This window comes from Gracilinanus agilis, chromosome 6 (assembly GCF_016433145.1).
Source record: "Gracilinanus agilis isolate LMUSP501 chromosome 6, AgileGrace, whole genome shotgun sequence".
Classification (NCBI taxonomy): domain Eukaryota; kingdom Metazoa; phylum Chordata; class Mammalia; order Didelphimorphia; family Didelphidae; genus Gracilinanus; species Gracilinanus agilis.
The window spans coordinates 281,040,644-281,054,831 of NC_058135.1; positions in this window are offsets into that span (position 1 = coordinate 281,040,644).

Sequence of the window (14,188 nt, forward strand, 5' to 3'; positions counted from 1 at the left end):
TTGTTTTAAGAATAGACATGAAATCATATTTGTAAAGCTCTTTACAAACTATAAATGCTCATTAAGACATTTGTAAGAAATTATCTCAAACAGGTTTTCAAGGGGTGAAAAAAATCAAGATAGTTAAGGATAAAAAGAAATATTGTCATTTTTTGGTAGTGGGGAGGGATAAGCATCAATTATTTCTGATTAGGGTCTAATATTCAAATACTTAAAGTATTGATAAATATACAAGACCAGAAGTGATCAAAAGATATGGGGGAAAAAAGGTCTCAGAATTTTAAACTATTAACTGTGATTTAACATTAGCTCCAAGTTATCAATAACAAAAGAAATACCAGTGAAAACAATTAAATGTTTATTAGAACATTATATAGATATAGTATGTATCTATATTATATATTTGTGACATAAATATATAATATAGAACATTGATTTATTATCAGAAAACTGGCAAAGATGACAAAAGACACAAATAACATTAAAGGAGCTTCAGGAAGACAGACACATTGAGAAGTTAATGGTTCAGCTGAGAAGTGCTCCAACAATTCTAGAAAGTAACTGGGAATTGCACTCAAATAGTAATAAAAAAAAATTACATTAACCTTTAACCCAAAGATTCCACTGCTGATACACATACTGTAAAGAAGTCAAAAATAGAAAAAGTATCTCAAAGGTGCCAAAGGATTCATAATGGCACATTCTGTGGTAGCAAAAAATTGAAAACAAAATCATGGTCATCAGTATGAATGGCATGAAATGTCACTATGGTGAAAGAAACAAATAATATGAGGAATTCAGAAAAACATGGGAAAAATTTTCAGAACTGATGCAAAATGAAATAAACAGAACCACAGAACTATATACACAAAGAATAAAGCAATTTCAATTGAAAAAAAAACAATAAAACAATTAAATGGATTCAAGTATCATAACCAAACTTGGAACCAGAGAATTAAAGATTTGGGAAACTGTCACTGTGGAATACAAATATTATAACTCAAGAGGGTCATGGAGCAGCTAGGTGGTTCAGTGGATAGGGAACCAGGCCAAGAGATAGAAGGTCCTGGGTTCCAATCTGGCCACAGACACTTCATAGAAGTTTGACCCTGGACAAATCACTTAACCTCAATGCCTAGCCCTTCCTGCTCTTCTGCTTTAGAATTAATACTGAATATTGATTCTAAGAAGGTAAAAATTGTTTAAAAGGAAAAGAAAATGTAAATATGTCCTTTGGTTTTGCCAAAGTGGTTCTTTCCTCAGTTTACCAAAACTCTGATATTTTTTTTGGTCTTTGTTACAAGAGAAGGCTTGTTGATTAAGGGAAATGGAAAGGGAAATGTAAGGAAATGAAAGTGATACAAAAACAACAGGAATCGCTACAGATACATAAGTAAATAATTTAATTCCTTCAGAACCTGATAATAATTCATATTTCATTTTCTTAAAAAACTTGTTCATTTATGGGAAATATTTTTAAAACATAATTTCAACAGAAATATGTTTCACCTGAGGCAGTGGCATAACAGCTATCACTTCCAAGGAAGTAATCTCAGCAATCAAGTTGGAAGTTCTATTGTTTAAAACATAATAGTATTAGACCTGCTAAAGTGCTTTCTGGGGAAGAACTGTTATTTCCTTTGCAAAAGGGAAAGGAGTAAGGTTTACTACTACAGATTACATCAAAGATGCAAAGCTTGAAATGGACATTTGAGAAATCCCTCTTGAGAAACTCTGCATGTTCTTCCTTCACTGAGCCAATTCTGATGAACAAGAGGTTCACACGGTCTCCTCTCTACCCTCTCCTGTCTTCCCCTCCACTCTTCCATGCCTGAGAGAAGAGAAGTCTTCTTGAAGGATGAGTCAACTTTGGAGCTGGATTTTATAGGAAAGGGAAACATTCACTAAGTAAACATGTGGAGGTGAGAACCTTGTTTCTTGTAACTTCTAAAATGGCCTTTGCCCCTAATAATGTCTCCAAGAAACCACCAGACTGACTCTTTGTCCTGAACTGAATAATAAACTCTGGAGCATCTTTTCAATCACCCAAGTCAAAACTCAGTTATAGACAATCAAACCTCAAGCACCTTTCGATCACTGATGCATAAAGTTAATTTAAGTTTCTTAATCCTTTGGCTAGTATATTATATTACCAAAACTGAACTCAGGAAGGGGGAATCCATGCCCTTCTCCCTTTCCAAAAATCTAAATAAAGATCTTGCCTTTTTCAGTCCAGTGGAAATTCTCAATAATTATATTATACCACACAGGGATGACCACTGTCTTGGGAGACACACAATAATATATTATGTTATGTATTATTAATAACTTTTAATTCTTAATAATAACTCTATTAGTATAATAACATAATATATTACTTACAATATTACTTTTAATATATTAACAATATATTAACCAATTACATTATATTATTGTGTACCTTTCCCAAAACTGTGATCATCCCCATGTAGTTGTCTCTGTGTGGTAGCTGTTATCATTTCTCCCTATTCCTGATTAAAGACCTCTTAATACTACACTGGTAGTTATGAGCTATTTTTCAGTAGACAGAAGGAATATATTCCTGGAAGAGAAAAGAGTTTGTGGAAAGTCCCAGTAAGGGAGAAGAGAGGAAATCAGTTAGGGATTTAAAAAAAGTCATTGATCCTAAAGTACAGAGTAGAATTATTGCTGAGAGAATAAGGGAGAATAGTCCAAGGGTCAGAGAGATGAGATTGCTGCAAGAATTATCATTCCCAAGATAAGGTTTATGCCTTAAATGCTCTGAATGGCAGAGGTTCAGGATATAGGAGAGTTTGGGATGGCATGGAGGAGTTTTGGCCATTAGGGAAAGAGGAACAGTGACTGGGGAGGGGCTACAAGTGCCCCAGCAGGAACAAATATTGACCTAAATAGTTCTCTGAAGGGAAAATTAGTGGGTTTCCATAGGGATATATGTCTGCTTGTGTCCAATCTGACTTTTTCCTTGAGGTTTTATTCATATGTTTTCATGTCATTTTCTACTTCTGAGTCTATTGTGTGAGATTCCCTGTCACATAGAAGCTCTTTGTGTTCAGGCTCTTTTTTTGTTGTTTGTTTCCCTTTCCAGCCTGTTTCCTTACTTTGAACTTCATATCTGAATTGGACTTTCCTCACCAAAGGAGTTGGTTGAGTGGTCACTGTCTCAAGCTTCAGAGTTTTTCACTCCGCAGTTTTCACAGCTACTTATTGATGCCTATAAGATTTTGGTGCTTCCCCTAGATAGACAGACAGAGACAGAGAGACAGAGAAAATCAGAGACAGGGAGAGGGAAAGGGAGACATGTAGAATACATAGATTCTAAATTTTTCTGCTTGGAAAAATTAGGTCAACCCAAGGGAATTGATGAGATAATACATTTAATGTCCTTTGTAAACCTTAAAGTACCATATAAACGCTTTCCATCTTCATCACATTATTACTATGTTAGATTGAAATCTCTACCAGCTTGGGTTACAGATAAAGACAGCATCAAGTGCATAATGGTTTGTGATATATTCTAATATATACTCTGGAGTTTTCTTTGAAACAAGGAAATGTAATATAAATTTAAAATAATAGGATTCATAATTTGAGCTATAGACAACTATAGAATGTGAAGGAAGATTGAAAAACATTAAACAATGAACCCTACACTTCCATCTTCAAACATACCATAAAGCCCAATTTTCAGCTATCTCTATTAAGGGATATGTTTCTGGTGGTTTGTGCCATTTTCCCATTGTTGTCATCTTTTCAGCCCCCATATGCAACTCAATGTCTCTTTTTCATAACTCTCTGCTCTATGACAGTGGTCTAGGATTTCAAAGTTAATAAGTTTCAGAATTAAAATGGGTGAAAGGGATTTTTTTTCTCAAATGATGAAGAATAAATAAATTTTTTTCATGAAAAAAAAAGATTTTGATGCTTCCAAAATAGTGTGATCTGGGAGAGATGTGGTCTCTACTCTTCTGGCCTGAGCTCTGGTCATTACAAAGATAGGGTACTTACTTTCTAGCGACCACAATTCCTTTTTTTCCAGAAACTATAATTAAGAATTATGGGATCTGCTCTCTTGTGACCACAAATGCTCCTCTCTTTAGAACCAATACCCCAGAAATGGGAAATAGTCAAAGGAGTTGCCAAACAGTCCCTGGATTGATTTCCAGTGCTAGCATGGTAGCATTGTATTTGTACCCCAAAATGTATTTCTGATCAATGTTAAGATTAAAATTCTCTGGAGACTATATTTTACTTTTAAATTATTTAGTAAATAATTAAAAGTGGATCAGAGAAAGAAAAAGAATCAGTCTCATGTAACCAGCTGTTCCAATCACACACACACACACACACACACACACACACACACACACACACACACACATACACACACTCCCTTAGCCAACCTGAACTCACACTCTCCTAACCATCATTCTTTCCACACCAGAGTCAGACTTCTTTATCAACCTGAAATTATACATTCAGTGGCATCACTTTCCTGGGTCTCTCTGATTTTCTAGGCTTAACCTCAGGCCAGGTCAGAGGCTAGTCTACAGAATTCCCAGTCATGTGGGACAAGAGGCAAGCATCTTCTGGGTGCCAGGAATCCAAGAGGCTTCTGGACCTGCCAAAGTGCAAATGCATTTTCCCCTCTATTTAATTTTATTAAATTAACAATTTAAACAGTTTGTTGAAAGATAAACACCATGCTCTCTTCTTAAATCAGGCAAAGGTTGGGGCTGAATGAAAACCCAATTCAATCCAGAATGGGCTATTTTCAAACTCAGTATGAAACTTTCCCCTTTTAAAACCAAAGACTGTTCTTAGATGCCAAGAAAAAGAAGAGGGGTTTGTGTTGGCATTAAATTCTCACCGAAATTACTCAGTCCCTTTACTATCTCTAGGTGGTGCAAACTCCCAGGAATACTACTACTGCTGCAGATGCTGCTGCTACTACTATTACCACCATCACCTCTAGTTTCTTGCCTTGGTGCCACTGCCATGCTGCCAGATCCCACCTCAGGGCCACAGACATTTCCTTCTGATCACGTAAGTGGTCCTGGAAGTAAAAATGTCTTACCTAGTTGGTTATGCCATTTTAGAACTTGATTTGACACATTATTTTTAAGATATTTAGAGAAGAATGGTGAGAGAGATTAGCTAAAAAGCTTCTTTACTCTGCTTTCCTGGACCTAAAATCTCTGTCACATTTTTAAATGAGATTAATAAATGAGAGGAAGTCTAAAGAAAAGATGACTGGCATGATGAATGGATTGAACACCACGCCTTGGGAAGATAGACTGAAGAAACAGAAGAAGAGGAAACCTGAGAAAACTTTGATTTTGACCTTTAAGCATATGAATGGCTATCATGTTAAAAAGAAACTGGCCTTGTTATGATTGATCCCAAAGAAGAAAAGTAGAAACAATGGATGAAAGTTCCAGGAAGGAAACAGTAGAAATTAGTTCTTATTTTTAAAAAACAGTCCAAATGTTGAATTGCCTGGAGGTAATAGCATTAACTTCATTGGAAAACTTCCCCAAAAAGGGTCTCTTTTTTAGAGATATTATAGGGAGGATTCTTGTTCAGGTAAGAGTTAAATTAGATTAGCTTTGAGATCTCTTGGAAATCTGGAGTCACACATAGATTGAGTCTAAAGATTCTTTGAATTTCTCTTTATTGGTGCTTAAAAGAATGTCCTTCAATTAAATAGTATTGAATTGAACAACACACATGACTATGAGCAGAACCCCTAAAGATCAAACCCCCATCACCCCATGTCCCTCCTAGTTTTATCCCTTTAGCATAATGCTTAGAGCTATATCTGTTCCCCTCAGGCAAATATCATCATGGCTCTTCTACCCAGAGATGCCTCTCCTGAGGCCACAACACCTGGTACACACTCACCTGTCACAATCACTTGGAATTCTGCTTCATGATAATAAGAGGAACTTTCAAAGAAACACCGGTACTTCCCCTCATCAGAGGGACGGACTTGATGGAGCCTCAAGGCCACACTGCCATGGGAAATGTTCTGTCGAAGAAATTCTGTCCTCCCTTGATAGTCCTGATGCTGGTATTTCAAATAATCTTGTGCATATTTGTAGCGATGTACCAGACTTGAGGTATGGCCATGAAACCATACCACTTCCATATACGTAGCATCCAACTGGGGGAGGAGATAACAAGGGAGTGTGACTTCTCTGCCCACCAAGGCAACAATTGGTTGTTTTGGTCCTATCACAGTGAACTTCCCTGGAGAACAGAGACAAAGGCAAGAGTTGATGCAAGGCTAAAACAAGAATGAGGGCAAAATGAAGTCATACAGTATGACCATATAGCAAATCATCAACTTTTAGATCTGGAAAAATACATTTAGACATCATCCAGTCCAGAAAGTCTCTATCTTATCCAATTATCACCTCCACGTTATTCCATAGAAGTGGTCTTCTATCCACTAATTGGACATCCTCAGCTATGATAAGCATTCTGCCTCAATTATCTCAGTTAAGAAAATTTATACAGAAGCAGTGGACCAATGTACACGAGATAATAAACAATGCTCTTTGTGTCTGGGGCCAAGGAGATAAAAATCATCAAATTGATTGAGCAAACAATTAAAACTGGACTCACTAAGAGTTTTTCTCTTTATTCTAAGTTCACCTTAGATTTTAATTAAACCTACACATTGCTAAAAAATGAAAATGAGTCAACAATAAAATTATCCAAAATAATTTGTTTTAGCATTTTAGTATTAAACTAAATGCTATAATAAGTTGCAAATAGATACCTGATTACAATATTAAAAGTTATAAAAATAAAGGAAAATACACAGAGGAATATAGCAATGAAGAAAATTCTTAATCAAACAAGGGAAAAAAGAGATCACAAAAGATAAAATATATCTGGAATGTAAAGTGGCACAGGGAATCAAGTATTGTACATGAAGTCAGGAAGTCTAAGTTCAAATTCTGCCTCAGATACCTACCAACTGTGTGACCCAACATAAGATACTTCACCAGTCTGACTCAGTTTTTTTATCTATTAAATGATAATAATACAATATTATTTAATAATATTAATATTATAACAGTAATAAAATCATACTAGTAACCCTACCTCCCAGGTTTATTTTAAGGATAAAAATGAAATCATATTTGTAAAGCACTTTACAAACCATAAGTGTTCATTATATTATTTGTATTATGCAACCTTGATGAGGTTTTTACAAGGGAGAAAAAATCAAGGTAGTTAAGGATAAAAATGGAAACTGTCATTTTTAGTGTCTAATATTAAATATATGTAATATATTAACTTAAATATAAAAGACCAAAAGTGATCAAAAGATGTGGGGAAAAAAGGTCTCAGAATTTTAAACTATTAACAATGATTTAACAGTAGATCTAAATTATCAATAACAAAAGAAATACCAGTGAAAACAATTAGATGTTTTCATCTCACACTCAGAAAACTGGCAACGATGACAAAAGATAGAAATAACATTAAAGAGGCTTCAGGAAATTAATAATTCAGCTGAGAAGTACTCTGACAATTCTAGAAAGTAATTAGGAATTGCAATCAAATAGTGATAAAAAAAATGATGTTAACCTTTGACTCAAAGATTCCACTGCAGATGCACATACTGTAAAGAAGTCAAAAATAGAAAAAGTATCTCAAAGGTGCCAAAAGATTCATAATGGCACATTCTGTAGTAGCAAAAAAAAATTGAATGCAAAATCATGGCCATTAATATGAATGGCATGAAATGTTACTATGGTAAAAGAAACAAAGAATATGAGGAATTTAAAAGCTATGGGAAAATTTTTCAGAACCAATGCAAAATGAAATAAATAGCACCACAAAACTATGTACACAAAGAATAAAACAATTTTGATTGAAAAAACATAAAACGAAATTGAATGTATTCAAATATAATGACCAAACTTAGAACCAGAGAATTAAAATTTCAGAAACTGTCACTATGGGATGCAAATACTATAATTCAAGAGGGTCATGGAGCAGCTAGGTGGTTCAGTGGGTAGAGAACTTGGCCAAGAGATAATAGGTCCTGGATTTCAATCTGACCTCAGACTTCATAGAAGTTTGACCCTGGGCAAGTCTCTTAACTCAGTGCCTAGCCCTCACTGCTCTTCTGCTTTAGAATTAATACTTAGTATTGATTCTGATGTGGGATTTTCAGTTTAGACAGGCAAGAGGAAATAACAATGTCACTCCAGAGTAAGGAAGAAAGGAAATTTACTATGGGAAATTCCAGACAGGATTATTCCTCAGGTCTGGACCCTGAGGAAAGAGGTTCTTGCTCTCTTATACAAATACTCAGAGATTTCCATGGATTACACGATTGGACATATACAGATACAGGGGGTTACATGATTGGACAAAAAGGGGAATGGACATGGGGATTTCCACAAGCTGTACAATTGGCCAAATCCAGACATGAGTGGTTGCAGTTCAGTCAAGCATGAAAGGTCCACCCCTGCATCCTGTTACAACATCCTATTTATAGCAGAGTTGGGTTAGCCTGAGAAAGCTAGTTCTTAGAGCATAAGGGGGCCTTTCAAGGTGAGGGGACCACTCAAGAGGGAATCTGAGAATTGTCCCACTACAATTCTAAGTAAAGGTTTTTTTAAAAAGAAAAAGAAAAGAAAAGATGTATATATCCTTTGGTTTTGCCAAAGTGGTTCAAAGAGGTACAAAAACTTGCTCAAGAAAATCGTGTCTTAAAAATTAGAATTGTACATGTGGAAGCTAATGCCTCCATGAGACAGCAAGAAACAATCAAGAAAAGTCAAAAGAATGAAAAAAATAGAAGAAAATGTGAACTATCTCATGGGGGAAACAACTGACTTGGGAAAGAAATCCAGGAGAAAAAAATTTAAGAAATATTCAAATACTGAAAGCCATGATCAAAAAAAGAGTGTAGATATCATTTTTAATAAGTCATCAAGGAAAACTGCCTTTATATCTAGAACCAGAAGACAAAATAGAAATAGAAAGAATCCACCAATCACTATCTGAGAGAGATCCCAAATGAATAACTTCCAGGAATATTATCGCCAAATTCCAAAAACTCAAATTCAAAGAGAATATATTGCAAACAGCCAAAAAGAAACAATTCAAATATCGTGGAGCTACTATCATTATAATACAGGACTTAGCAGCTTCTGCATTAAAGGATAGAATGGCCTGGAATATTATATTCCAGAAGGCAAAGGAGCCAGGATTTCAACCAAGAATCATTTGCCCAGAAAAACTGAGCAGAGTCCTGCAGGGAGAAAAATGGGTATTTAATGAAATAGAAGACTTTCAAATATTCCTGAGGAAAAGACAAGAGCTAAATTGAAATTTTGACTATCAAATAGAAGACTCAAGAGAATCATAAAAAAGTGAACAGAAAAGAAAAGTAAAAAGATGTTCAATAAGGTTAAACTATGTACATCCCTACACGGGGAGATGATTCTTGTAATGCCAAAAAACTGTCACTATTAGTATACTTAGGAGTGTACATAAACAAAGGGTGAGGTTGTGAGGCGAATATTATGAGATGTTATAAAAAGTTAAATTAAATTAAGCCATAAGGAAAAGGAATGCATTGGGAGGAAAGAAAAGGGGAAAATGGGTCAAATTATTGCACATATAAGAAGCATAAAACAGTGTTCACAATAGAGTACATTACTTTGCATCATATTTACCACTATTTAGTTCCTGACTTCCACCTCTCCCAATTTTCCCTCTTTTCTATCAGCCCCATCCCCACACTCTTATCCCCTTCCTCTTCTGCTTTCCTGTAAGATGAGGTAGTTTTCTATTCTCAAATTATTATGCATATTCTTCCTTCATTGAGTCACATCTGATGAATGTAAGGTTCATATGATCTCTTCCCCATCTCCCCTGTCTTCCCCTCCACTGTGAACACTCATGCCTAAGAGAAAGGAAATCTTCTTGAGGAATGAGGGAGCTTTAGAGGTAATTTTGTAGGATAGGAAAGCATTCACTAGGTAAACATGTGGAGGTGAGAACCTCACTTTCTATAACCCCCAGAACTAATATTACTAATAATAACCATTTTTAATTGTAAATACTTAACTATATTCTTAGAACATAATAATTACTGTTACTATTGATATATATTAATAATATATTAAGCAATTATATTATGTTATTATGTATTTTTCTCATGATCATCCCAATGCAGCTGACTTTTTGTGGTAACTGTAATAATTTCTCCCTTTTCCTGATTAAAGACTTCTAAACACTACCATAGTAGTTATGAGTTATTTTTCCAATAGACACAGGGAATATATTCTAGGAATAGAAAAGAGTGTGCAAAGTCCCAATAAGGCAGGGAGAGGGGAAATCAGTTCAAGGTTTTTAAAAAATCAGCAATTCCGAAGTACAGAGTAGAATTATTGCAGAGAGAATGAGGGAGAACAGTCCAAAGGGCAGACAGAGATGAGATTAGTGCCAAAAATATCATTCCCAAGATTGGACTTGGACTTTAAGTGTGGTGACCAAATGGCAGAAATTCAAGATATAAGAGAATGTGGGAGGGCATGGCAGAACTTTGGCCATTAGGGGAAGATGAACAATGACTGGGGAGGGGCTCTAGGGGCCCAGCAGCACCAAGTGTTCAGGTGAATAGTTCTCAGAAGGGGAAATTAGCCAGTGGATTTCCACAGGGATATGTCTGCAATGATGCTGGAAGGGATATGGCAAGGTACAAAAAAAAAGACCCTGAGGTAAATTATAGTGTCCACATTCTTGTTTCCCTTAGGAAAAAGTATTTCCACAAGCATTTGCTAAGCACTTATTATGTGCTAAGCACTATGCTAAATCCAGGGATACAAAGAAATACAAAACCCAAGGGACCACAGGGAACTTGAAAGAATCATGACTATATATAATCAAGTTCTTGGTAAGATTATCTATTTTAATTGGGGGAACTGAAGACCTAGCACCAAACTTCACAACTAACATCAGCCAAGCAAAGAGGAATGGAGGACTTTCCCCCAAATAAACCCAAGAGGACCTGTTTATGACTTTGTTTCTCCTTCAAAACAGCTCTCAGTGTTCATTTTAAGGTGGATGAAGAAGTTGGAGGGTAAAAAAAGGACTCATGGCTTGACTGATTCAAGACCTTTTACTCCTTTCAGGGCATGCCTGAAATCAAATTAATGGATAAAGCAATAAGGACATGAACCAAGATAGGTCAAAATCACTTGAAGTCTCCTGGTGAAGGGTAGTTTCATACATGAAAGAATCTAATGAGGGTATGGAGACACTGGCTTACTTAGAATCTGAAATGAAAATGTAAATGGACATAATTATTCCTCCTTTACTATCCACATCTTCTTTCTGTTAGAAAATATCCAACACCAGAGAAAGGAAGAGAGATTTAGAACACAAAAACTATAGAGAGGTTCAGAGACACAGAGAATCTCTCCCTAGAGGGACCAGCAAAATGTCAATGAGATCAGTAACATCTTCCACCTACCTGAGAGTCGCCAGGGGAGCAACACCAAGAAGATGAAAATCAAATTTAGAAGAAAGAGTGGCTTCATCTCAATAAAATCCCATTAAGCTTGTGAATTTGCAGTCAGAGGACCTGTATTTTAATCCTAGCTCTGCTCCTAACTACCATTGTGACTTTGACACATAACTTCTCACTTAGTTTACTCATCTAAAGGAAGAGAGGATTGAATTAGAAAACCTCTAAGGTCCCTTGAATCTCAGCTTGAAGTTGGGGTTCTATAAGTCTTCACTAGAAAAGAATTCTTCCCTTCAGAAACCTTGTCTCCATGATGATGCCGCAAAGTTGCTCAATGTCCTAAGGCACAACATCTAAAGAGCCCCACTGGAAAATGAAAGCAGCAAGCTTGTGGACTATATAACCTGAGACCTTTGTCCCATCACAAGAATAAGTTAGATGAACATAGAATAGTATACCTGTCAGATCTATGGAAAATGAAAGAATTTAAGACCAAGCAAGAGATAGAGAGCATTACAAATGTAAAATGAATACTTTTGATTATATTAAATTTAAAAGTTTCTATGCAAACAAAACCAATGCTACCAAAATTAGAAGGGAAGCAACAAATTGTGGAGGGGGGGATTTTATAACAAAAACCTCTGACAAAAGTCTAATTTCTCAAATGCATAAGGAGATAAGTTAATTGTACCCCAAAAATCAAGCCATTCCCCAATGGTCAAGGGACATGAATAGGCAGTTTTCAGATAAAGAAATCAAAACTATCAATAAGCACATGAAAAAGTGTTCTAAATCCCTCATAATTAAAGAAATGCAAATTTAAAAAAACACTGAGGTACCACTTCACACCTAGCATATTGGTCAATATGACAATTAAGGAAAATAATGAATGTTGGAGGGGTTGTGGCAAAATTGCCACACTAATACAATTAGTTGTGAATTAATCCAACCATTCTGGAAGGCAATTTATAGTTATGTGCAAAGGGCTTTAAAAGAATGCATACCCTAAGATCTAGCAATACCACTACTGGGTTTGTACATCAAAGAGATAATAATGAAAAATGTTTCTACAAAAATATTCATAGCTGCACTCTTTGCAGTGGCAAAAAATTGGAAAATGAGGGGTTGTCCCTTGATTGGGGAATGGCTGAATAAATTATGGTATCTGATGGTGATGGAATACTATTAAGCTGTAAGGAATGATGAACTGGAGGATTTCTATATGAACTGGAAATACCTCCAAGAACTGATGCTGAGTGAAATGAGCAGAACCAAGAGAACATTATACACTGAAAGTGAAACATTGTGGAACTATCCAATGTAATGGACTTAACTACTAGTAGCAATACAATAATCCAAGACATTCCTGAAGGACTTATGAGAAAGAATGCTATCCATATTGAGAGAAAGAACTATGGGAGTAGAAACACAAAAGAAAAACTAATGACTTATGACTCATCATTTGTTTATATGGGTATATGATTTGGGCTTTTGGCCTTAAAAGACTGCTCTATAGTGAAAATGAATAATGTAGAAATAGATATCAAATGATAACATTTGTACAACCGAGTGAAATCGCTTGTTGACTCTGTGGAGAGAGAAGGGAAAGAAAATGAAACATGTAAACATAGGGAAATAGTTTATAATTAAATTAATTTTTTAATTAGAATTGGGCAAATAGAAGTTAATGGTTTGATGAGACATCAAGAAGCAATAAAGAAAATCAAAAGAATGAAAAAATAGAAGAAAACATGAAAAATCTCATTGAATAAAACAGGAGTATTGCCAGAGTCCTATAAAAATAGAGATTATTTTAATATTATACCTCTAAATAGAGATTCACTTCTTCTCCTGGTCTTCTGGACTTTGCCACCATACCTCAGTTGCCACTTCATCCTAGAAATGGTTAAATTACTAGAGATTTCTTAAGCCAGGAACTTCTTTCTACCATGCCAGCCTCTTTTTCCCCACAGGCAAGTTCCTCCCTGAGCCTCCTTTTTGGAAGGAGACCCTGTTTTGCTAACCTTTTTCTTCTATACTCTGTTTCTGACTTTCCAGATATTGACAACAAACTTCTGAGTGGCTACCTTCCCTCCCTTTTGGGATCCCTTTGATGGGTTATATTTCATCATTGGAATATAAGTTCTTTGAGGACAGAAACTTTTTATTTTTGTTAATGTGTGTACCCCCCCAGTGCTTAGCACAGGTCCTCAAAAATAGTAAATATTTAATAAAAGCTTGATACCTTGTCTTACCTGACAAAGTACCAAATCTACTTTTTTACCACCACTCAGGTGATTAGGAATCTCATTATTTGATAATCTGCCCTGAGTAGTAACCAATTTGCCTTACAAATACTCAGCTTGCAAGACTTCAGATATGAGTTATTTTATTTGCAAAATAAAACTTGATCTCATAGAAACAGTGATAGATCTATAGATAGATCCTCTCATAGATCCATATGGCCTCAGTGACTTACAATACTACCCTGAGGAGGATTCCAGTTGAAGAGAGTCAGGGATTGAATCACCATATCAGTGCTCAGTAAGGCAGTGAGATGCCACAAAGGATAGAAGACTAGGCTTTTGGTCAGGAAGATCTGAATTCAAATATAGCTTCAGACACTTATTAGCTATGTTGACCTTGTGTAGTCACTTAACCTCT